The 24,382-nt window shown below is 45.7% G+C and overlaps 1 protein-coding gene across 1 annotated transcript in view; it reads left to right on the top strand.

Annotated features, from left to right (window-relative positions):
- Positions 1 to 1,652: 1,652 nt before the first annotated feature.
- CLGN (calmegin) overlaps positions 1,653 to 24,382 on the top strand; it is a 122,603-nt gene continuing 99,873 nt past the window's right edge. Inside the window, exon 1 of the mRNA XM_040331283.1 lies at positions 1,653 to 1,812. The gene's annotated coding sequence lies outside the window, so the exon portion shown is untranslated. The remainder of the gene's footprint in view (positions 1,813 to 24,382) is intronic.

The following is a 24,382-nucleotide window of genomic DNA, read 5'->3' as shown; positions in this document are numbered from 1 at the left end:
TCCTTCATAGATGGCCTATGGGTGCTCTCCTCCTCCACCAACATGCCCAGTACTTGCATGGGGGTTGACTGGACCCCATGATGATGTGGGGATGGCGTGGGTCGCCCTGCAGCCGACGACGGCCCAGCTTCATCCTCAACATCTGTGGATGACACAAAAAAATACATGTTGCTGGACCCACACACTTGGCACATGTTCCCTTCTACCCCCTCCCATGATACACAGCAAATATGAGATAAAACACACTTACCTGTCCCCAAGTCCCCAACAGTGGAATCATATCCTGGGACTCCCTCCACCTGCTCCAGCGAGAAACTTTGGGCGATCACCTCCTCCTCCGCATTCAAACGTAATGGGCAGGCTGGTCCTCCTCCCGTGCCCCTGGTATGTTTCCGGATTATCACCAGTTTATCCCGGACCCGACGCCGCATGTCATTTAACTTTTTTTGGATCTCGTCCCAGGTCCTCTCCTCATTGCCCAGCGCATTGACGTCCAAAGTGATGGCATCATGGATTGCCCTCCTTTGGGCGATGGTGGTGTTTTTGCGCTGGACACCATACAGGGCAGCAGTATGTCGAGTGAGTGCCTCCAGCATAATCTCCATCTCAGAGGAATTAAAATTATTTTTCCTCTTTTTTACCCTCTGAGGAGGTGCCATCGCAAATAAAGGGCAAAATTACCTTGCTCAGGGGGGGGGGGGGGGGGGTGGAAAAAGCAGGATGTAATTTTGCACAGGACCTGCGCAGGTCTGCCCCTATTTATTTGCTCAGTGCAAGCAGGTGGGCCGGCGTAGCCCAGGAAGTAGGACAGGCGCAGTTGCACGCATGCGCACACGGGAGCGCTCGATTTGCGCATGCTCCGTCGAAGATGTGCCGGGCGCAAGCCACTGCTGAACGGACAGACCTTCATTTGCATAGGGGCACACCCACTTTCGCTTGCGCCCTCAATTTTAGCTTACGCAGGTGCAAATTTACATACAAAAGGCATCCTGAATCAGGTGGCAATCTCGCCCAATTGCGCCGGCGCAGAGTAAGGATGAGCTCCGGCGTGTTCGCATTGAACACGTGAGGAGCCCGCCAGGAAGACGGCAACTGCGCTGCGCTAATCACAGCCAGGCAGACATTTCCCGATGCTCGGCTGCAGAGATCGGGAAATGTCTGCCTGGCTGTGATTAGCGCAGCGCGGGTGCCGACTTCCTGGCGGGCTCCTCACGTGTTCAATGCGAACACGCCGGAGCTCATCCTTAGCGCAGAGCAATTGAGCTGCGCTGCGCATGTGTAATAAATGGGCAAATCTACCTGAATCTACCCCACTATTGGCATGCAGCAGATAAAGAGCTGCACAAAGCATATCCAATGCATAAAACAAAAACAGTGTAGAAAGACTAAATCAATACAAATCAAGGGGAGAAAAGCAATCTGTGATCTAAGTCAATGCTGGCAATGAAAGTGAATAGCTCTTTTCACATGATCATACTTGCACTGATAGACCTAAACAGTCAAATCGCATATAGCCATGACAAAAAAATAAATAAAAAATCAGCTGTTGTAAAGCATTACACACATGCTTCTGGAAGTGATGCTATCACACATCAAGTCCCCCCAGCAGAGAGAAGCTGTCATTGTGTGTCTCCTCCTCTTGCACACCCATCCCCCCGCCCAGACACAGAGGAGGAGGATTAGAGACAGGCAGCAGATCTCCAAGCAGCACATAGAACAAGCTGAATCTCTCCTGTCATCTCTCTGTCATTACTGTTACTGGGATACCTGGAGCTCTGCATCTTGGCTGCACATCCCTGATCCTCTCCTGCAGTGAGTATACACTGATGATCACATCTTGTACTATATTATCCATCATCTAGCTCTTCTCCCACCTCTCCTCCTCCTCCTCATTGCATCCCCTTAAAAAAAGGACCATTCCCCTCTCTGCTCCGGATCATCACCTCCTCTCCATAGATCCCACTGACTCAGCTTGGCTGGGATCAGCAGGCATCTCACTGGGAATATCTTTATTAAAGCCTGGAATGTCTATCTATTTTTCTTACAAGGCATTAATATCTATGAATAACTGTAGCTTATTATAATGATAAATCCTTGATATAGGCCTACAATAATAAGTCCATAGCCTGTAACATGCAATGTTAATCATATGTTTATTTTCAGCAGGAAAATGTTTGTAAATGAATAATTACACAATACGTTACAGTGTGCATATTGTGTTTATGCGGTAATTTGTTGTATCTGATTTATTTAGTAAACATGCATCCTCGATCTCTGATACTACTCGTACTGTAGTATTGTATTGTTTTATTTTCCTTCTCACTTTTGCTGTGCGATACTATTACACAATGTATTTTTTAGGCCTCATGCACGCTGGGTTGTTTTTGTCCCTGTCTTTAAACGCCCTTGCATGTTAGCCTATGGGGTTGATTTACTAAAAGTGGAGAGGGAAAAATCTGGTGCATCTGTGCATGGTAGCCAATCAGCTTCCAGGTTTTATTGGCAAAGCTTACCGTATTTATCGGCGTATATCGTGCACTATTTTCCCCTTAAAATAAGAGGAAAATCGTGGGTGCGCGATATACGCCGATAGCCGCTTCCTGCGCTCAGTTTGAAATCCTGCGCCGACATATACCGAGTGCGGTACACTCGGGTACATTCGGCTAGGCTCGGCTTCGCTTGTGCTCACGCATAAACGTCACAGAGCGTGAGCGCGAGCGAAGCCGAGCCTTGCCAAATGTACCCGAGTGTACTGCACTCGGTATATGTCGGCGGAGGCGTTCGAACTGAGCGCGGGGACTCGACTTGAGGCGCGCGCTGGAGAAGCCGGGAGGACACCATCTAGGCGGTAGACGGACGCCGGACCGGACGATGGACGCTGGGAAGACACCAAAACTGTAAGTAATAAAATCATATAACATTTTTTTTTACAGGAATTTCGGGGGCAACTTTAGGGGTGCGCGGTATACGCGGGAGCGCGTTATACCGTGATAAATACGGTAATTGAACAAGCTGACGCTAGAAGCTGATTGGCTACCGTGCACAGCTGCACCAGATTTTGCGCTCTCATAGTTTCAGTAAATCAATCCCTATGTGCCAATGCACACACAGGCGTTTAGGTGCAGGGGCGTTTAGCGTCAGAAAAGAAAAAAAAAACATAGCCAGTGCGTCCAAAAGCATTAGAGTTTTGCCAGAAAGAAATGCTTGATGCACGCAAAGGTGGCATAATTTATACAATTTTCTTATTCCTTAAGATTTACCTTCAACTATATAGTGCAAGGGCCTCCCTGATTGCATACAAATTAAAAGAGTTTAGGTTTGACCTCATAGTATATGGCTTTAGTAAATCTATAGGAAAATTGTATAATGTATGGCCAGCCTAAGCACTAGTATTTAGCGCTTGTGTGTTTATTTAATTTCATTGGCCAGAGTAAATTATTATTCTTGCCACTAAACTGTATTATCGCCCACAGGTATGGCACATGCATATTTACAATGGTCTAAACTAGATGAATGTGACATTGTAAACGTTGCCATAGCTAAAGTTCAGCTGTAACATTTGCCTTTGTAAATAATCCCTAAGTAGGACAAAATGGCATTTACTAGACATTCAGTGCCCATATACCAGTAAATGCAGGGGCGGCTGGTGCTCAAAATTTTTGGGGGGGTGCAAACAAACGGAAAAAAAATTAAAAAAATCTGCAGCCTCACTGTGCCCATCAAAGGCAGCCACTGTGCCCATCAAAGGAAGCCAGTGTGCCATCAATTGTCGCCACTGTGCCTTGCCATCAATTGTCGCCACTGTGCCATGCCATCAAATGCAGCCACTGTGCCATTCCATCAAATGCAGCCACTGTGCCATGCCATCAAACGCAGCCACTGTGCCATTAATTGTCGCCACTGTGCCCATCAATTGTCACCACTGTGCCATGCCAAACACAGCCACTGTGCCATCAATTGTCGCCACTGTGCCATCAATTGTCGCCACTGTGCCATCAATTGTCGCCACTGTGCCATCAATTGTCGCCACTGTGCCATCAATTGTCGCCACTGTGCCCATCAATTGTCGCCACTGTGCCCTGTAAAATGCTGCCATATTGCCCCCCCCCGCCCGGCACCTTTCTGGGGTCAGCCATCCTCCTTCCACTGTCCCTTGATGTCTTCTGCCGCTCTCGATGACGCTTCAGCCAATCAGGTTACCGGTAGCCAGAACCGGTGAACCTGATTGGCTGAGAAGCCTGTCAGTGTTAACCAGGGAACGCACACCCTGTGCGTCCCCTGGTTAACTATTTGGAAGTCGATTACAGCCCCCAGGCTGTAATCGGAAAGCCTATCAGAGCGGCTCTGATGGGCACTTTCAAAGCCAACCAGCTGCCGTTATTCAGATGGCCGGCGCTCACCAGGGGGCCGGCCATCTGAATAGTGAGCGGCAGCGACAATACATAGATTCATGCAATGCATAAATCTGTGTATTGTATTCAGTGGCGGTGCAGGAGCGAGAGGGGGCGGCGCTCCTGCGCCCTCTATGGACGCATTGCCACTGAGTTAATGTATATCTTTATGCCTACAGAAGAGGACAGGGGAGTGTTGCTAAATACTAACCAATACAAAAATTCCCTATCACTCAGTCCTGCTAGTCAGAACAACCAGTTCTTACATTTGAGTTTTATGTTTTCCAGTACATGTAGTATGTTCCCAGATAAACCAGATTTGTAGGATATCATCCTCTATCAAGGCACTGATATAAAAATAATCCATGGATGACAAACTAATATGTGCAACACAATATTCTAATCATAGGCATGCGCACAGGGTGTGCCAGATGTGCCCAGGCACACCCTAATCACTCCCTGCAGTGCAGATTCCCCCTGCTGCCCGGTGTTCCCTCCCACAGCATAGCTGGCTTCCCTCCTCTCCCATTGGCTACTGCAGTGGGCACACATAGATGATATTTCAGGATGAGTGAGGGAAGGGGGTAATGTCATTTACCGGCCCCTTCTCTTGGTGAACATAGTGAGAGATCGGTACCGTGTTTTTGAACTTTCAGGTGCACACCATAATGCAACAGGCTGCGCACACCTATGATTCTAATAAATTTGGGTAGCACTGCTATGCAGCTAAAAATAATTTGTAGGAACTGCTGTTAAAAGGATTAATCTGATCCATTAGCATCTTAGGATGGACATAGAGTTAAGATGAGATGACATCTCACTGGGAATGACAGATGGCAAGACATCTGCCAGTCTTTGGACTACACAGAAAAGGAAATACTTGGGGTCCACTCACACAGTTGGACAATCTTTGTATGTGGGAGCAAGCACTTCCCCCTAGTAAAAAAATAACTAACTCAAGGAGGCCCTACCAGCCTGATCTTCTCAGGCAATGTCAGGGGACATGCTAAGGGATGTTCAGGCCATCTTCCTATGCCGGACATGCTAAGGGATGTTCAGGCCATCTTCCTATGCCTATTGCCAGTCTTACCTTGGATCTGCACTGAAGCTAAGGTTGGATGATGGGTTTGATCTCAGCATGCTAAGAAACATTCGTCCGCTGGAAACCTGTCCGATCCGCCGGACCAGTTTCAGCAGACATGTTCGGTCGTGTGTACGAGGCCTTAGAGCTTCATTCCCTGGAATGGGGTGCCAGCTGTACAGGCCTCCTCACAAACTATGGTTGGCACTGAGCTATGTACAGGCATCTCCTTCTTGGACCATATAGAAAAAAATTGGTTGGAGATCAATACTCACTATTTGTTAACACCATACTGGGTGTGCAATATACCCATATGGTGCCCCAAAATTTGCAGACTCACCAATGGTAGGTGTGGGCTCGGTGCCTAGTAAATATACAGGAAAATTATTTTTGTATTAAATAATTTTTCTAACAAAATGTATCCTATATTAAGCAGCATGGTCCGCCTGTGTCTCTTCACAGTGGGAATCCTTCCCTCATAACTCTTTTTCCTTCTTGGATCACCCTGGTTTTTGTTCTGTTTTTGTTTGTTTTTTATAGAATTTAAATTGCAGTACAAAAAAATGAACATGGGACAAAGTACAGAAAAATATAAAATAAAATGCAATGCAATTCACATTCCCGGTTTTTTAAAGCTTAGGACATCACCCTAGCTTGCCTTTAAAAAAAAATGTTAAAGCTGAGTTCCACCCAAAAGTGGAACTTCTGCTCATCAGCCCCCCCACCACCGGTGCCACAATTGGCACCTTCCTGGGGGAGGGGGGAACAGCAGGATACCTGTCTTTGACACGTATCCTTTCCCACTTTTGGGAGTCCGGGCCACGATTTGTGACGTCACCACGGGGCTCCCTCCTCCTCCCCCGGCCACCGGGCCAGTAGGAGAGAGGAGCGGGGCTTCGTGCATGCGCAGTAGGGTTCCCGGCGTATGGCTAAAGGGCTACACTGCCGGGTTCCCTTACCCGCAATGGTGGCGGAAGCAGCACCCAACAGCTGATGGAAACATCAGCTGCGCGGTGCCGACATCGCTGCACTCCAGGACAGGTAAGTGTCCGATTATTAAAAGTCAGCAGCTGCAGTATGTGTTTTTTTGAGGGGAACACCGCTTTAACAATGTTGTTAGAATGAAATACCACCAAAGTATAAAAAAAACAAAAACGTATAAAGTGACAGTATTATTTATTTTTATTACATTTTCGGAAACTGTGACTTTACAAGGCATACACCTGTACTGTAACCTCCTCCTGTAACCACCCTAGGATGCTTAATGTTGTTCTTGGTTGTATAAACCCCCAAGGTAGGTGACTGCTGCTGGGCAACGTTGGAGGAATACCCAGATGAAAGCTTATAATGTAAAATGACATGTGAGTGGAGAGTAGATATATTCACCCATTCATATCATGAAAAATAGTTGAAATATAAATCCAAATCGAATCTGAATTATCTAGTGGTGTGAACTCCAGTATGCACACACATATAATTACAGTCTAAAAGACTGGAGACTTTTGGAATAATGTCCCAAATCAATTATATTTTCTTCCTCTCTCCTAGATATATACATTATATTACAAAAGTATTGGGACACCGGCCTTTACACGCACAGGAACTTTAATGGCATCCCAGTCTTAGTTCGTAGAGTTTAATATTGAGTTGGCCCACCCTTTGCAGCTATAACAGCTTCAACTCTTCTGGGAACATGGTTTAGGAGTGTCTATGGGAATGTTTGACCATTCTTTTAGAAGCAAATTTGTGAGGTCAGGCACTGATGTGGACGAGAAGGCCTGGCTCGCAGTCTCAGCTCTAATTCATCCCAAAGGTGTTCTATTGAGTTGAAGTCAGGACTCTGTGCAGGCCAGTCAAGTTCCTCCACCCCAAACTCCTTCATTCATGTCTTTATGGACCTTGTTTGTACACTGGTGCACAGTCATGTTGGAACAGAAAGGGGCTCCTATGGGATTACATGAAGAGACAGAAGGATTTGAGGCAGCTTACATCCACAGAAGATCTTTGGTTAGTTCCCCAAGATGTTTGGAACAAACTACCTGCTGAGTTCCATCAAAAAACGTACAGTGGAACCTCGGATTACGAGCATAATCCGTTTAAGGAGAGTACTCGCATATCAAAGCGAGTTTCCCCATTGAAGTCAATGGAAAACAAAAATAAATCGTTCCACATTGACTTTAATGGCATGCAATACCGCATGCGCCAGAGGTGGGGGGTGCTTGAGAGCCTCAGAAACAGCTGGAAAGGCCCGAGGACAGTTTCGCTGACCTTGACAAACCTCGGAAACTGAGTATTTCCCTTATCTTTCGGACCATTTCCGAACGGCGCAGATCGGCGCCCCCCACCTCAGGCCAAACGCGGTAATGCACACTGCTTTGGCCTAAATCCTGCTTGATTTGCTAAACAACACTCGCAAGCCGAGTTAATTTATTTTTAAATACATAGGGCCAGATTCACAGTCAGCTTACGCCGACGTATCTGTTGATACTCCGCGTAAGTTCTGTGATGCGCCGTCGTATCTATGCGTCGTATTCAGGGAACAAGATACGCCTGAATTTTGCCAAGATACGACCGATGTAAGTCACCTACGCCGTCGTATCTTGGGTGCATATTTACGCTGGCCGCTAGGGGCGCTTCCGTTGATTTACGCGCTGAATATGTAAATGAGCTAGATACGCCGATTCACGAACGTACTTGCGCCCGTCGCAGTAAGCTACGCCGTTTACGTAAGGCGTACGTCCGGCGTAAAGTTACCCCTGCTATATGAGGTGCAGCCAATGCTAAGGTATGGACGACGGAACAGCCGTCGGATTTTACGTTGTTTACGTAAGTCGTACGTGAATGGGGCTGGGCGTAGGTTACGTTCACGTCGTTGCCATTGAGCCGTCGTATCTTAGGGCGTAAATTCAACGTGATTCTGAGCTTGCGCTGTTCGTACGGCGCTTCATTTACATGTGGTCACGATTCATTATAATACAACACGCCCACTACCAGCCTACTTTGAATTACGCGGGCTTACACCGGCCCATTTACGTTACGCCGCCGTAACTTAGGGAGCAAGTGCTTTGTGAATACTGTACTTGCCTCTCTGTTACGTCGGCGTAGCGCATATGAGATACGCTACGCCCGGACAGAGATACGCCGATCTCTGTGAATCTGGCCCATTGCTCGTATTGTGAAACGCTCGTTAACCACGTTACTCGCAATTCGAGGTTCCACTGTATAAGTGTACTTAGAAGAATTGATGCTGTTTTGAGGGCAAAGGGTGGTCACACCAAATATTAATTTGATGTGGATTTTGCTTTTATTTGATTTCCATTTTGTTAATTGATAAATATAAACTTAACATTTCTATTTCTAAAAGGATTCTAAATTAACAGCATTTTTTTTTACATCTGCTTCAAACTTTTCCACAATACTATACAGGTATATGAACCCACATAAAAAACATGCATATAAAAATCCAGCATTTTCATTGATATATTATGCAATATTTTATAGTAGCATGTCGGCAGTTCCGAACCAATAAGCCAGTCTCTATGTGGCACAGCAATGCTAAAATAAGCTAAGGTTATTCATTAATATGAACTATGCATATCATGATTGTAGGTTGTAACCCTCTTTAAAGTGGTTGTATAGTAATTTTTTTCACTTTGACCTACAGGTAAGCCTATAATAAGGTTTACCGTTACCGACGCCTTGTTCTAAGGTAAGTATTTCATAATGAGCTAGTAAGTGGTGCATACTAGCTCATTATGCCTTTTGCCTTACAGGTGACCAAAAAAAAATATTTAGGCGACTATACAACCGCTTTAATATGTATGCAAATTATGAAGCTTTTTCTACTGTGTGTAGAACAGTAACCCCATAGCAACAAAGCCATAATCCATAGTCACCCGTAACAACCCATTCTACTATGAGTATGTAGAAACCTGTAACATCCCATTCTACTATAAGTAGGTAGCAACTCATAGTTACCCATTCTAATATGAGTAGGCAGTAACTCATAGCAATCTATTGGAATACATGTTTGATGGCACGAAACTGTCTTTTTTTTAGTACAGCAGGTAACATCCTGGGTTACAGCACATCAACATTGCTGCTTGACAAAATATATTTTATTTATATATATATATATATATATATATATATATATATATATATATATATGCGTACACCAATTAGCCATACCTTTATGACCACTGACAGGGTAAGTGAATAGCATTAATTATCTCAAATGGTATACCATAGGTATCCCTGGGTAAAAGGTATTCGAGGTGTTGACTTGGCCTCCAAATTCTCCAGATCTCAAAACAATCAAGCATCTGTGGGATGTGCTGGAAAAACTAGTCCGATCCATGGGGGCCCCACCTTGCAACTTACAAGTCATATAGGATCTGCAATTAAAGGCTCAGGCCTCGTACACACAACCGTTTTCCTCGACAAAATCCATCAAGAAACTTGGTGGCAGAGCCATTTTTTGCCAAGGAAAACGGTCGTGTGTATGTTTTTCGTCAAGAAAACTGTTGTGGATCTCGACAGGGTCTCAATTTCCTCGTCGTGTTTCTCATCGGGCTGGTTTTCGACGAGAAACACGTTCGTGTGTATGCTAAGAAACCCGCGCATGCTCAGAATAAAGTACGAGATGGGAGGCGCACCTTCGGTAAAAGTAGCGTTTGTAATGGAGATAGCACATTCGTCACGCTGTAACAGACTGAAAAGCGCGAATCGTCTCTCACCAAACTTTTACTAACGCGCGGTAACATGAGATTAGCAAAAGCAGCCCCAAGGGTGGCGCCAGTGGAATCGAACTTCCCCCTTAGAGTGCCGTCCTACGTGTTGTACGTCACCACGTTTGAGAACGACGAGATTTTGTCTTGACAGTGTGTATGCAAGGAAAGCTTGACAAGATTCTCGACAAGCCTAACAAGGAACTCGTGGAGGAAAACAACATTTCTTTTAGGACGAGATTCTCGGTCGTGTGTACGAGGCCTCAGTGTGAAATCTGAAATTGTAATTGGTGGGCAGATTAAGCTCTTAAAGAGCATTGAATGTGCATCAATGGTGTGATAGCGTTATAATGTCAGACTCTCAGATGTTATTTTAGTCTGTGATATCCATTGGGAATAGACAGGTCTATAAATAATTTATATGTTTTTAAGTCAGCTCTACCAGGAACTGATAATTCAGTCCTTACTAGTGTAGCACTCGCCCCGAAGGAGCTGCTGGTTTAGATTTGTGCCTGCCGTTACCTTACTGTTCCATACGCTCGTTTCAGGGGTTCTCCTTGAAGAGTTGTCCATAAGAAATGACTGCACCAAACACAAAGTCTCTTTCAAGGTTTTTATTGAACAAAGTTCTCCAACAGAGGGGTAGAGGGATAGGAAGACTGAGGTACCTTTTGCTTTGCTGATCACGGGTACAACTTAGATCCAGAGGATTAATTTGGTTCCACGCTGGATTCCAGCAACCACCAGATAGGCCTACTCACTGGCCTAGAAGCTGGTGCGAAGCTCGCTAGAGTCTCTGCCACAAACTCGATAAGTTCGTTGGGCCGTCCCACGATCTTCTGCCACAAGATCATCCGACTACTCACTCACTTTGTAGAAATTTCGATCGAGTACACGACTCACGGTGCCAAGAATCTTTCAGCCAACCTGGCAGCACAGTGAGGTAAAACTGACATAATGAATCCTTCAATTGAATCCCAATGGTTCATCTCCCTTGGCGTAGGGCAAGATAGTGAAGGACCAGGGCCGATCCGCCCTATAGGCTCACTATGCAAGCCGCTTAGGGCACAGCAAAGCTGCGGAGGGCCCCCAAATTACTAGAGGCCCCGCCTGGTGAGAAGTAATTTTCGGCCCCTCACCCCGCTTCTCAACTCGCTGGATGCATGGGAGAAGAGGTAAGAAGTCCGCACCCCCCTCTTCTCACTTTAACGTAAGATGTAATTTCCGACAGCAAAACACCCCCTCCCCCCGCTTCTCAACTTTAATAGTCTTTAATTTGACTGTCACTGTCGGCAGCGCCCCCCCTCTTCTAAACTTTAATGTGACATGTCATTTTTGGCAGCATCCCCCCATCCGCTTCTCAAATTTAATGTGACATATCATTTTGCTTAGGGCCCCAGGGAGGTCAGGATCGGCACTGTGAAGGACTATCCCTGGACTAGTAGGCCCCAGCAACCTCCAGGCCTACTCTCAATTACGAAGCCTCGGGCCAGCCGGCCCCGAGACCATAAACAGCTCACACATCACCTGAGGCCAGGAGGGCCATCAGGCCAGAATCAGAAGACCCCACCAAAACAGCGTCCGTTCCTTAAGTACCCTCTCCCAGAATGCACAGTGGGTTCACCACTCCCCCTGGGCTGCTTCTGGGAAAGAGATACCCAATGCATCCAGTCTGTCGCTTTTCCATCCTTGACATGTGGTGGCAGCGACACCCACAGTCAAGGGGAAAATCATGCAACCCAGCTGAACTGGAACAGAACTAACAATTTAGCATAATCCTTCTGAGCCAAACTATTGCTCAGACAACTATAATTTAACACATAGCGCCCACTCAATGGGAGCAAGGCGCTACACTAGCAAGTCAATATAGTTGCCTCTTGTAACTCTGAGGCCGAGTACTCACGGCAGGACATGTCCGATGAAAACGGTCTGCAGACCGTTTCCATCGGACATGTCTGGCCGGGGACTGCCCGGGGACTTCTGTTCGATGGCTATACACACCATCGAACAGAAGCCCGCGCGTAAACATTACGCGGGGCGTGTCCGCGGTGTCGCCGCGTCGATGACGCGGTGTCGCCGCGACAATGACGCGGCGACGTGGGCGGGCCGCCTTAAAAATGCTTCCACGCATGCGTCGAAGTCATTCGACGCATGCGAGGGATGCGGGCGGCAGGACATGTACGGTAGGTCTGTACAGACGACCGTACATGTCCGGGCGGACAGGTTTCCAGCGGACTGTTTTAAAACAAGTCCGGGAAACAGTTGTCCGCTGGAAACCTGTCCGATCCGTCCCAAAATGGTCCGCTCGGGCCAACACACGGCCAAACATGTCTGCTGAAACTGGTCTGCGGACCAGTTTCAGCAGACATGTTTGGTCGTGAGTACGGGGCCTAAGAAACACCAGCTTTTAAATATGACATCCAAAATTCCAATTTCAGCTGTTTTAAAGCAATATGATGGTGTCACACACTTCACAGTGTGGAATAAACCAAACAATTGAGGCTGTGAGAGTGGGACACCTTCATTATGAAGTGATAGGGAGCTGATAACTACTCAGCTCAACAATGGAGTCTTTGAGACATATACAATATTGGCAAGTTACTATTTTATCCCAGCAAAGAATTAAATCTCAAAATTCATATGATCTGGTATGAGCTGTAAAGCATAGAACAATGAAAGCCTTCAAGGTCTTGGATGACATTTATCATATTCTACAATTATACCACACCCTTGATGGAGACTGCAGTTCTACAGATGCAATACTAGTGCCAACCTCCTAAAAAGATTGGTACATTGGTGACACCAATCCCAGGCGTCGTTCTATCTCTAATCCCACCACTTCTTGCGATCAGCTAATTCTGATTTTAGCACTAAAGTAATCTATGGCACCTCATTATAAAGACAACCAGTTACAAAAGATTATGTTAAATAATCTAAAGGAAAAAAAGAGTGGGGACAACTGCGCTAGGTTCGAGTGCTATGGTTTGGATTGATAAGCAGCAATTAAATTGTGTAAAACAAAGAATATGGAAAAAGGAAGAGTAAGAGTGCGCTAAACCAAAATGATTATTTCATAGAAAAAACAACCATGTGATGGGCATAAAGCCCAGATAATGTGTCATATAATAGTGACCTTAATGACAATCCAATGAATTATTAACAAGGTGTAGTATTGTCTCTGAACAGAGGAGGCCGCAGCCACCCAAGGAGGGATAATTGGGCGAGTGCAGCACTCGTGGGTCCAAAGCGAGAAGCTAATTAATAAAAATGCAGTGAATGCTCACAAATCCACAAACGAATACTCATAACAGTGTAAATTGTGAAAACATGAATCAAAGGGTGCAAAATATAAAAAATTCAGACATGATAAACCAAAGTCCATATGTTTGTCTGAATAAGTGCAGAAACAGTTTGTGAAGGGTTCAAATTTGAAGAAGACACCCGTGCACAATCCAAATGGTAAATGGCCCCAGTCACCACATGTGAATCCACCACCGTATGTAAATCTGCTTACCAGATAAAAAGGTCCTAAAGGACCAAACACAGCATTTCGCTCCACAGTGGGGGCTAGATATTGGTGTATCCACACCACAGGGACTGAAGAGTGATGTATCCACAGCGGGATATGGCTTCACATAGGGCTCAACAACATGGGTACATAGAAGAAAAAAAGCTCCACATAGCATAAAACCAGAGATGATTTATTTAAAACTAGGCAAGTAGGTAAAAAACTCACATTTGAGCAGACATAAAAAAGCATTTCAGCCTGTAACGCCGGCCGGACGTTTGCAGGTAAGCCGCTCGTGTTGAAAGTTCAGCGATGAGGGGGATGACGTCAGCACGTCGCTCGCTCCTTCTGACGCGTTTCGTGATAGGTCACTTCGTCTCGGGGCACCGAGACAAAGTTTTAAATAAATCATCTCTGGTTTTATGCTATGTGGAGCATTTTTTCTTCTATGTACCCATGCTATTGAGCCCTATGTGAAACCATATCCTGCTGTGGATACATCACTCTTCAGTCCCTGTGGTGTGGATACACCAATATCTAGCCCCCATTGTGAAGCGAAATGCTGTGTTTGGTCCTTTAGGTCCTTTTTATCTGGTAAGCAGATTAACATACGGTGGTGGATTCACATGTGGTGACTGGGAGCATTTACCATTTGGATTGTGCACGGGTGTCTTCTTCAAATTTGAACCCTTCACAAACTGTTTCTGCACTTATTCAGACAAACATATGGACTTTGGTTTATCATGTCTGAATTTTTTATATTTTGCACCCTTTGATTCATGTTTTCACAATTTACACTGTTATGAGTATTCGTTTGTGGATTTGTGAGCATTCACTGAATTTTTATTAATTAGCTTCTCGCTTTGGACCCACGAGTTCTGCACTCGCCCAATTATCCCTCCTTGGGTGGCTGCGGCCTCCTCTGTTCAGAGACAATACTACACCTTGTTAATAATTCATTGGATTGTCATTAAGGTCACTATTATATGACACATTATCTGGGCTTTATGCCCATCACATGGTTGTTTTTTCTATGAGTGAGTGAGTGAGTGAAAAACTTATATAGCGCTACACATGCGAACTGAATCGCCTCTGGGCGCTTGTTTGAGCACTTCTCCCTTGAGCTCAGAAGAGGTGGGTTTTGATCTTTCTCCTAAAGGCCAAATGGTTCTCCTCCAACCGAATGGAGGTTGGTAAAGTGTTCCAAAGTCGCGGGCCTTGGACAGCGAATCTTCTTTCTCCTTTGGACTTGTATCTGGTTTTGGGGATGTGGAGTAAATTTTGGTTGGCGGATCGCAGAACGCGATTGGGGTTGTAGGTTTTTATTTTTTCGCATTGGTATCGGGGGCATTTCCTCAAATACATTTATGCGTTAGACAGAGTGCTTTGAAAGTGATTCTGTCTTTCACTGGCAGCCAGTGAAGGCTTCTCAGTGATGGGGAGATTGATTCCCATGGTTTTTTCCCAGTCACAAGTCGTGCGGCCTTATTCTGAACGACCTGCAGGCGCGTGATTTGGTACTTTGGGAGTCCGAGGTAAAGGGCATTAGCATAGTCCAGTCTGGAGTTAACAATTGTTCCCACCACGACTGCTATGTCTTCTTTAGGAATAAATGGAATAAGTCTGCGTAGTAGGCGTAGCAGATGGTGCGATCCGCTGACTACTGACCCTATTTGTGCGTCCATTGTCATGTTGGTGTCGAAGATGACTCCGAGACTTTTGACTTTGTTGCTAGGGGCGATGATTTTTCCCAGAATGGGCGGAGGTATACAGGTTGTTGCTAGATGATTCTTCCGATTGGCGTGAAACAGGAGAAGCTCTGTTTTCGAACCGTTGAGTTTAAGATAACTCTGTGTCATCCAGTTCTCTATCAAAGAGAGTCATGTCTCTAGATTGAGATGATGATCCTTTTTGTTGCAGATGCGAAAATACAATTGTGTGTCATCCGCATAAGAGTGGTAGAGCAGCTTCTGGCTGCTGATGATTTCAAAAAGAGGGCGGAGATAGATATTAAACAGCACCGGCGACAGCGGGGATCCTTGAGGGACTCCGCATGACACTGTGCGTTTTTTGGAGGTGAACGGTCCCAGTTTCACCACTTGTGATCGGTTTTCCAAAAAGGAGGAGAACCAGGATAAGTCACATTCCGTAACTTTGGCTACTTCAGCTAGCCGAGTCAGTAATAATTTGTGGTCTACCGTGTCAAAAGCTGCGCTAAGGTCCAACAGTACTAGAAGACAAGGTTCTCCTTCGTCTGCGGCCTCAAGAGCATCATCCCATATTTTAAGCAATGCCGTTTCCGTCCCGTACCCTGGACGGAAACCCGATTGATAAGGATCGAGCAAATTATGGGTGTCTAAATGCTGTTGCAGCTGTTGTACCACTGCTTTCTCCATTACCTTGGAGAAGACGTTCAGACCTGTTATGGGACGACGGTGTTCGGGGTCTTTGGGGTCGAGGGTGGGTTTCTTTAAAATGGGTTTGATTATACCTTGTTTCAGCAGGGTGGGCACTATGCCCTCCCTGAATGACTGGTTAATCAGTTGCTTGATAGGTGGTGCCAGAATATCGGCACATTCCTTCAGCAGTTTGGTGGGGATAATATCGTTAGGCGCTGTGCTATTTCGCAGGGTGCTGATGATATTTTTTGTGGCCTCGAGGGAAATGGGTTTTAGAGTGAACATTGTTGATTGGGCCTGATTCCTATGGGGATTGGGCGGGCGACTAAGGGGGGGGATTGAGGGGGGTACTGTTTTGCTGAATGCTTTCACGGATCCTTACAATTTTGTTAACGAAATGATCCGATAATTCATTGCAAAATTCTTGGGTGTCAGAATTGGGGGCTTCAAGACAAGCTGGGTTCATGGCCTGGCTGACCATCTTGAAGAGTTCCCGGGGACGGTTTAGGGCATTGGTGATGATCTTGGAGAAATGTTTTTTTTTGGCCTGGAAAATTTCTTTGTGGTATTTTTTTGTTATATCCTTGTAGATGGCGTGGTTTTCGTTTGTAGTGCTTCTTTTCCAAGCTGCTTCCGCTCTTCTGCGTTCTTGCTTAAGGAACGACAGCTGGTCATTAAACCAGCTGGCGTTGTATTTCCGGATGCAGGTTTTACGTTTGGGCGCTACTACGTCGGCTGACTGTAGTAGAGCTGTGTTAATGGCATCCAGGGTTTCAGTAGCTGATTGATGCGAGTGGATTGTTTTTACTTTATTCCCTAATATTGTTTTGAAGAGTTCCGAATGGAGCTATGAAATAATCATTTTGGTTTAGCGCAATTACTCTTCCTTTTTTAAATAATCTAAAGGGTATATTAGCCCAGATTTGTATCTAATTTACTGCCCCTATGCATTGAAAGTGACCAATCAGATTTTACAAAAACCTGCAACTAGATTAAATTGGGTCCTGCTGACTGTGTTGATAAGGTTTCTTGCAGTTATTCAAGCCCTGTTGTCAGTTACATTGTATTTCAAGCTGTCAATGCATGCAGGGTCGGATTAACATAGGGGCTATTGGAGCTGCAGCACCAGGCCCCTACCATAAAATAGGCCCTGGCTGGCCAGACGCACTGTCACTACTTTCTGTCACTTGTAAACACATAAGCTGGCTTCTGCGCTACAAGTGACAGCATGCTGCACTCAGTGGCGTTGGGAGGGGGTGGGGCTATAGCCCTGAGTGGACCCCCAAAAAGCCCCAGGTCTGGGTTTGGCTGGGAACTTGGAGCTATTGGCTGCCCGTTTACAGAGTGGGGAGCTCCATCTTCTACTTACGGAGTGCAGCCAAATGACACACGAGGTCCCGCCTCCTGAGGTCTCCATCATAGCAGCCAACCCAGTCAAGGAGGTTTGACACTGCTGAAGGCACTGGGTAAGTGGGAGATCCCTGGGGCCAGCTCCATGTAAACTGGCTGCAGGCTGCAGCAGCTCTCCTCAATACCTGGGCACAGCCAGGTAAGGCTGATAGGGTGTGGCCGGGCACTAATGACAAGGCTGCATCAATGGGAACTGATGGCTGGGGACTAATGAGGCTGTATTAATGGGTACTGATGGTGTTGATGGGTACTGATGGTATTAATGGGTACTGATGGTATTGATGGGCACTGATAAGGCTGTATTGATGGGCACTGATGGCTGGGCACTCATAAAACTGTATTGATGGGTACTTATGACTGGGCACAGATGAGGCTGTATTGATGGGCACTGATAGCTAGGCACTGATGAGGCTGCATTGATGGGCACTGATAAGGCTGCATTAATGGGTACTTATTGCCAATGCCCATCAGTGCAGCTTCACCAGTGTCCATAAGTGCAGCTTCACTAGTGCTCATCAATGCAGCTTCACCAATGCCACATGTGCATTACTCTCTCCTGAACCCAGTGCTCTGTGCATTATGCGCTCCTGAACCCAGCGCTCTGTGCATTATGCCCTCCTGAACCCAGCGCTCTGTGCATTATGTGCTTCTGAACCCAGCGCTCTGTGCATTACGCTCTCCTGAACCCAGCACTCTGTGCATTACGCTCTCCTGAACCAAGCGCTCTGTGTATTATGCTGTCCTCAACCCAGCACTCTGTGTATTGCACTCTCCTGAACCCTGTGTTATGCATTTCGGGTTTTATTGAACAATGTCCCTTTAAGACCCTCCCACTGTAAATTTAACCACACCCACCCTATGATGTAGCTGACTCTACCGCAGGAAGGGGAGGGGGTTCCTGCACCACTAAAGCTTGCAAACACAGAAGTCCGGCTTCTGTGTTTACAAGTAAAAGCTTGTCTCCTAACTGCTCCCACAGGTCTGATCTCCTGAAGGACTGCCACTGAGTGTAGGATTGGGACCAGGGAGATGCATGTGCAGATCCCAACACCCCAACTGAATGATCCCCCTGCAAGTGAGAGAGGCAGAGCCACCTACAGTGTGCAGGGTGCTTCAGCCTAATACACAAACACAAGTAAGACATTTGGAAGGTGGTGGAGATTTTAAGGAAGGAAGGAGAACATGGAGACAGTGGAAGGAGGGTTGCATGCAGAGGTCAGAGTTGAAGAGTGGTGAAAGTAAGGAGGATAGGGGATGCAGAGGTAACCAGTTGTGGAAGAAGGCTGAACTCTGCACCCTGTGTAACAACCCCCCCCCCAAAAAAAAAAAAAAACCTCTGCACATAATGCACTCATGGGGCCAGATCCACGAAGCAGTTACGCTGACGTATCTATTGATATGCCGCGTAACTTCTAGGTTGCTCCGGCGTATCTTTGTTTTGTATCCACAAAACAAGATATGCCTGAAGCTGGGCTAGATCCGACTGACGTACGTCTTAGTACGCCGTCGGACCTAAGGTGCATATTTACGCTGGCCGCTAGGTGGCGCTTCCGTCGATTTCCGCGTCGAGTATGCAAATTAGCTAGATACGCCAATCTACAAACGTACGTCCGGCCGGCGCATTTTTTTACGTCGTTTCCGTAAGGCTTTTTTCGGCGTAATGTTACCCCTGCTATATGAGGCGTAGCAAATGTTAAGTATGGACGTCGGGCCAGCGTCAAATTTTCCGTCATGTACGTCGTTTGCGTAAAACATTCGCGAATAGGGCTTTGCGTAGAATGACGTTCACGTCGAAAGCATTGGCTTGTTGTGGGTTAATTTGGAGCATGCGCACTGGGATACCCCCACGGACGGCGCATGCGCCGTTCAGAAAAAACGTCATTTACGTCGGGTCAAGACGTATTGACATAAAACACGCCCACAACTTAGCCATTTGAATTGCGCGCCCTTACACCGACACATTTACACTACGCCGCCGTAACTTACGGCGCAAATTCTTTGTGGATACAGGAAATATGCTGTAAGTTATAGCGGCGCAGTGTATCTGAGATACACTACGCCAGACGTAAAGAAGCGCAGCGCTACGTGGATCTGGCCCATAGTATGTATTGCCCCTTCCACTGTTAGTGAAATCTGACCACACTCACTATTCGATGCGGTTGTGAGGGTTTGTGTGGGTTAGTTTTTTACAAACTGATTACCTCCTTGTGAATGTTAATAAAACAACAATTTGCAGGGGGTATTTTGGACGTAGTAAACGACATCATTTAGTGAAACAGTTAATGGATGTGTTTGAACCATAAATATATGATGTGTATTTTTTACTACTACAGAGAGCAGCCATGATGTACTCTCTGGAGTCCTATATTATCTAGAGAGAAAGATCATTTGTGATCATCTGCAATTAGTCGTATATAAACTGTGGATGCTGATGGAGGTAGCACATTAATGATAGAAACTAATTATAGAAACAATAATAAGCAAAGGTGTGATGTATTGTAGAATTCACATTTTAATCCCTAATCTCTGATACTTTTTTATGTAAAATTATTTTCTTCCAATACTTGTAAATACTTGATTTTCCCCCCAAAAAGGTGTAAAAAAAAAAAAAAGGGTGTTGAAATGTATCTAAACCCTGGAACAAAGCCTATTTTTATTGCAGCCGACTTTGCATTTCTTAGATGTGGTGGCTACACAATTATTATTTTTTTGGGGACATTCGAATCGAGATCACACTTGGACCATGGAAACAATAGGCAGTATTAGAATCCCATATGGACTGTTGTTATCTTTACCATGCACCATACATTGGAGATCTGTACTCTCCATGCAGTCCTAAAATATTTGTTACATCTTTATGGGTTACTCTCATGCCTCGTACATACGACCGTTTTCCTCGGCAAAAACCATCAGGAAAAATGCTGGCAGAGCTTTTTTGCCGAGAAAAACGGTCGTGTGTATGTTTTTCTGTTTTTCGTCGAGAAAACTGTCGTGGATCTTGACGAGAAAAAAAGAGAACCTGCTCTCTTTTTTTCTCATCGGGAGTCTCAATTTCCTCGTCATGTTTCTCGTCGGGCTGGTTTACGACGAGAAACACATTCGTGTGTATGCTTAGAAACCCGCGCATGCTCAGAATAAAGTATGAGACGGGAGCGCACCATTGGTAAAAGTAGCGTTCGTAATGGAGATAGCACATTCGTCACGCTGTAACAGACTGAAAAGCGCGAATCGTCTCTCACCAAACTTTTACTTTACACGCGGTAACATGAGATTAGCAAAAGCAGCCCCAAGGGTGGCACCAGCGGAATCTAACTTCCCCTTTATAGTGCCGTTGTACGTCACCGCGTTTGAGAACGTCGAGAGTTTGTCTTGACAGTGTGTATGCAAGGAAAGCTTGACAAGAACCTCGTCGAGGAAAACGTTTCTTTTACGACGAGATTCTCTGTCGTGTGTACGAGGCATCACAGTTATGATGTCGCCATGTGCTAAAATACAAAGCTGAATTATCTGTGGATTGCTCCTGCTCCTGAGAAAGTGGAATCCCACGAAAAGCGTTGAGCATTATAGGATGCAATTTTTATGTTATAATCATGCGTTTAGATTGGTGTAACCATTTTATATCTATTATGTATATACATTGTAATTGTGACTCGTCTTCAGCTTCCTAACCTACGTATATCCCCACTTTAGTGCTGTATGGTTCTATTCCATTATTATGTTATTTATTACATGAATTGCTACAACCATAATGAATAATATGAATTGTTGTAACCATAATGCATATCAATATTTACCATTTGTCAACAATGCTATTTAATAAAATATTCTTTATACCGGTAATAATATTCTTTTCTTTTTTTTTTTGCATGCATGCATCTCCTTTGATCTACCTTTATCTATTAGCAGTGACACATCTCATTTAAAGTCCCAACACTGTCCTCTTTTTCTGCACAGAGTGATTAATTACAGTTAGGGACAGAGCTGAGCCTGTAGCCAGCTGACTGCATGACCCAATAATTCCAGCAGCAAGAATCTGCCAATACTTGTCACAGGAATCTGGTGGCCACAGCTACTTGCCAGTGTGAAGGAGGCCTTATTTTTCCAAAGCAAACACACCTTTGCACGCTGGTACTGATTGGTATTCCAACGTTTCTCTTCTCCCTCAGTTTCTCTCCCTGACTCAGCAAACATGACCCCAGTGCTGACGGAGAGGGGCAGGGTTGGGGCAAACAAGGATGCTGTGCAGTTGACCAACGTCCTCCTTATCAACCAATGACAACATTGGTTGTGAGGACACTGGCAGCGGGAAGGCTGTAATGGTGTAAAATAAAAACATGTGGCTTTGTGTATCTAAAAGGTAGGCTTGATAAACCCAATGGTTTGTATACAATTTTGGGTCAATTTGTAGGCATTTTGCTAACGCACCCCTAAAGAAACCTGAAGGCACACCAAGGTGACAGTCAGAGACTAGGGACACACTGCATTAAACCGCAAGACTATTAAAGTGGTTGTAAACCTCTGACACAAAATATAAATAAAGCTTATCCCTCTATAGCAGCCGTCACTAAATGGCAGCCCGCGGTCCGAGTCCGGCCCGAGACACTTCTGCCCGGACCGCCAGTATAATTACAAATTGCAGCGCTGGTTTGCTGGGGCCGCGGGTTTCCCCAGCAACCAGTGACGCTGCCAGTGTGCGCCCGCCCCCTGCTCCTCACCGCAGGTCTTGAAAGTTTACAAGTCGTACGGCCGCGAGTAGGGGCGTGACGTCACGTTCCTTCCCCCACCCCCTGCAGCTCGCAGTCCACTCCTTGCACACATTGCGAGTAGGGGCCACGCCTGGCTCTCACGTCATTTGCGTGCCCCGCCCCTGCTGCTCCTGGTTCCCGGGTCCTCTCCTTGCGAGGAGGGGCGCGCATGTGACCCCCTGCTACTCGTTCCCGGCTCCTTATCTTGCGGCGTCCGCCCCTCCTGCATTCTAGGTATGTGGCACGTTCATATAGTTTGCGATCACTATTAATTGGGACTATTTTTTTTATTGTCAATACTGCTGGGCATATGTTAAATGTCACGCACTCTGATGGGTATATTTTTAATGTGTACGCTGATTTGAATATTTTGTTAAGAGGCACACTGATGGACACATTTTGTTGTGCCCATCAAATTGCCCCTTAACATAAAATATGCCCATCAGCGTACACATTAAAAATATTCCCATCAGCGTGCACCTTAAAATAAAATGCGCCCATCAGAGTGCCCCTTAACATAAAATTTGCCCATCAGAGTGTCCCTTAATATAAAATGTGTCCATGGGCACATTTTATGTTAAAGGGCACGCTGTTGGACATATTTTATGTTAAGGGGCACTCCGATGGGCAAATTTTATGTTAAGGATCACATTTTGTTGTGCCCATCAGAGTGCCCCTTAATATAAAATGTGTCCATCAGAGTGCCCCTTATTTTATGTTAAGGGGCACAATGATGAGCACATTTTATGTTAAGGGGCACTGTGATGGGGACACCTGATGTAAAGGGGCACTGTGATGGGGACACCTGATTTAAAGGGGCACTGTAATGGAGACATCTGTTGTAAAGGGGCACTGTGATGGGGACACCCGATGTAAAGGAGCGCTGTGATGGGGACATCTGATGTAAATTAGTGCTGTGATGAGGACTCTGATGTAAAGGGGCGCTGTGATGGGGACACCTGATGTAAAGGGGCACTGTGATGGGGACACCTGATGTAAAGGGGCACTGTGATGGGGACACCTGATGTAAAGGGGCACTGTGATGGGGACACCTGATGTAAAGGGGCACTGTGATGGGGACACCTGATGTAAAGGGGCACTGTGATGGGGACACCTGATGTAAAGGGGCACCTGATGTAAAGGGGCGCTGTGATGGGGACACCTGATGTAAAGGGGCGCTGTGATGGGGACAAATGGGGACTTGAGATTCGGACCTCGGCCCAAAGAAAATTTTAGTGACCGGACCTCCTTGAATTTTAATTCAAGACCCCTGCTCTATAGTGTGTACTTGTCTCAGTCCAGAGCACTAAGTGTCATTTCTGTCTGCTGCTCTGCTATTAGCATGAATCAAAGTGACGGAGGAGGGAGCTCCAGCTGATTGACAGCCTCAGTTCTGTCCCTGTCTGCTGTGTGAAGGTGGATGTGTCCCTTCCTTCCAATCAGCTGTCTGAGCGCTCCTTGCTGAGCTCTGCGGATTGTGATTCAGCTCTCCACTGCCTTTTTTTCTGAACTCTCAAACAAGCTTTAAAAATGTTGCACTTTGAACAGATTTAGAGACTATAGGGCTGCAGAAAAACAGGTACAAGAGGCCAGTCACTTCACTGAGTATATGTAATGCCGCGTACACATGACCGTTTTTCGGGTTCTAAAAAAATACGTTTTTTTTCATTAAAAACGATCGTGTGTGGGCTTCAGAGCATTTTTCGGATTCTGAAAAACGGGCAATTTTTTTTCCGAACATGCTCTATTTTTTCACAACGTTTTTAACATTGTAATTTTTCGGGTTGTAAAAAATGGTCGTGTGTGGGCTTTTTTACGACGTGAAAAATCTGCGCATGCTCAGAAGCAAGTTATGAGACGGGAGCACTCGTTTGTGGAAAACTAGCGTTCATAATGGAGTAAGCACATTCATCACGCTGTAACAGACATAAAAGCGCGAATCGTCTTTTACTAACACTAAATCAGCTAAAGCAGCCCAAAGGGTGGTGTCATCCGAATGGAACTTCCCCTGTATAGTGCCGTTGTACGTCACCGCGCTTTGCTAGAGCATTTTTTTTTTCACGATCATGTGTAGGCAAGGCCGTTTTAATGATCAAGTTGAAAAAAACTTTGTTTTTC

This window comes from Rana temporaria, chromosome 1 (assembly GCF_905171775.1).
Source record: "Rana temporaria chromosome 1, aRanTem1.1, whole genome shotgun sequence".
Taxonomy (NCBI): Eukaryota; Metazoa; Chordata; class Amphibia; order Anura; family Ranidae; genus Rana; species Rana temporaria.
Note: the sequence above shows the minus strand (reverse complement) of the source record. Positions and strands in the feature narration are given on the sequence as shown.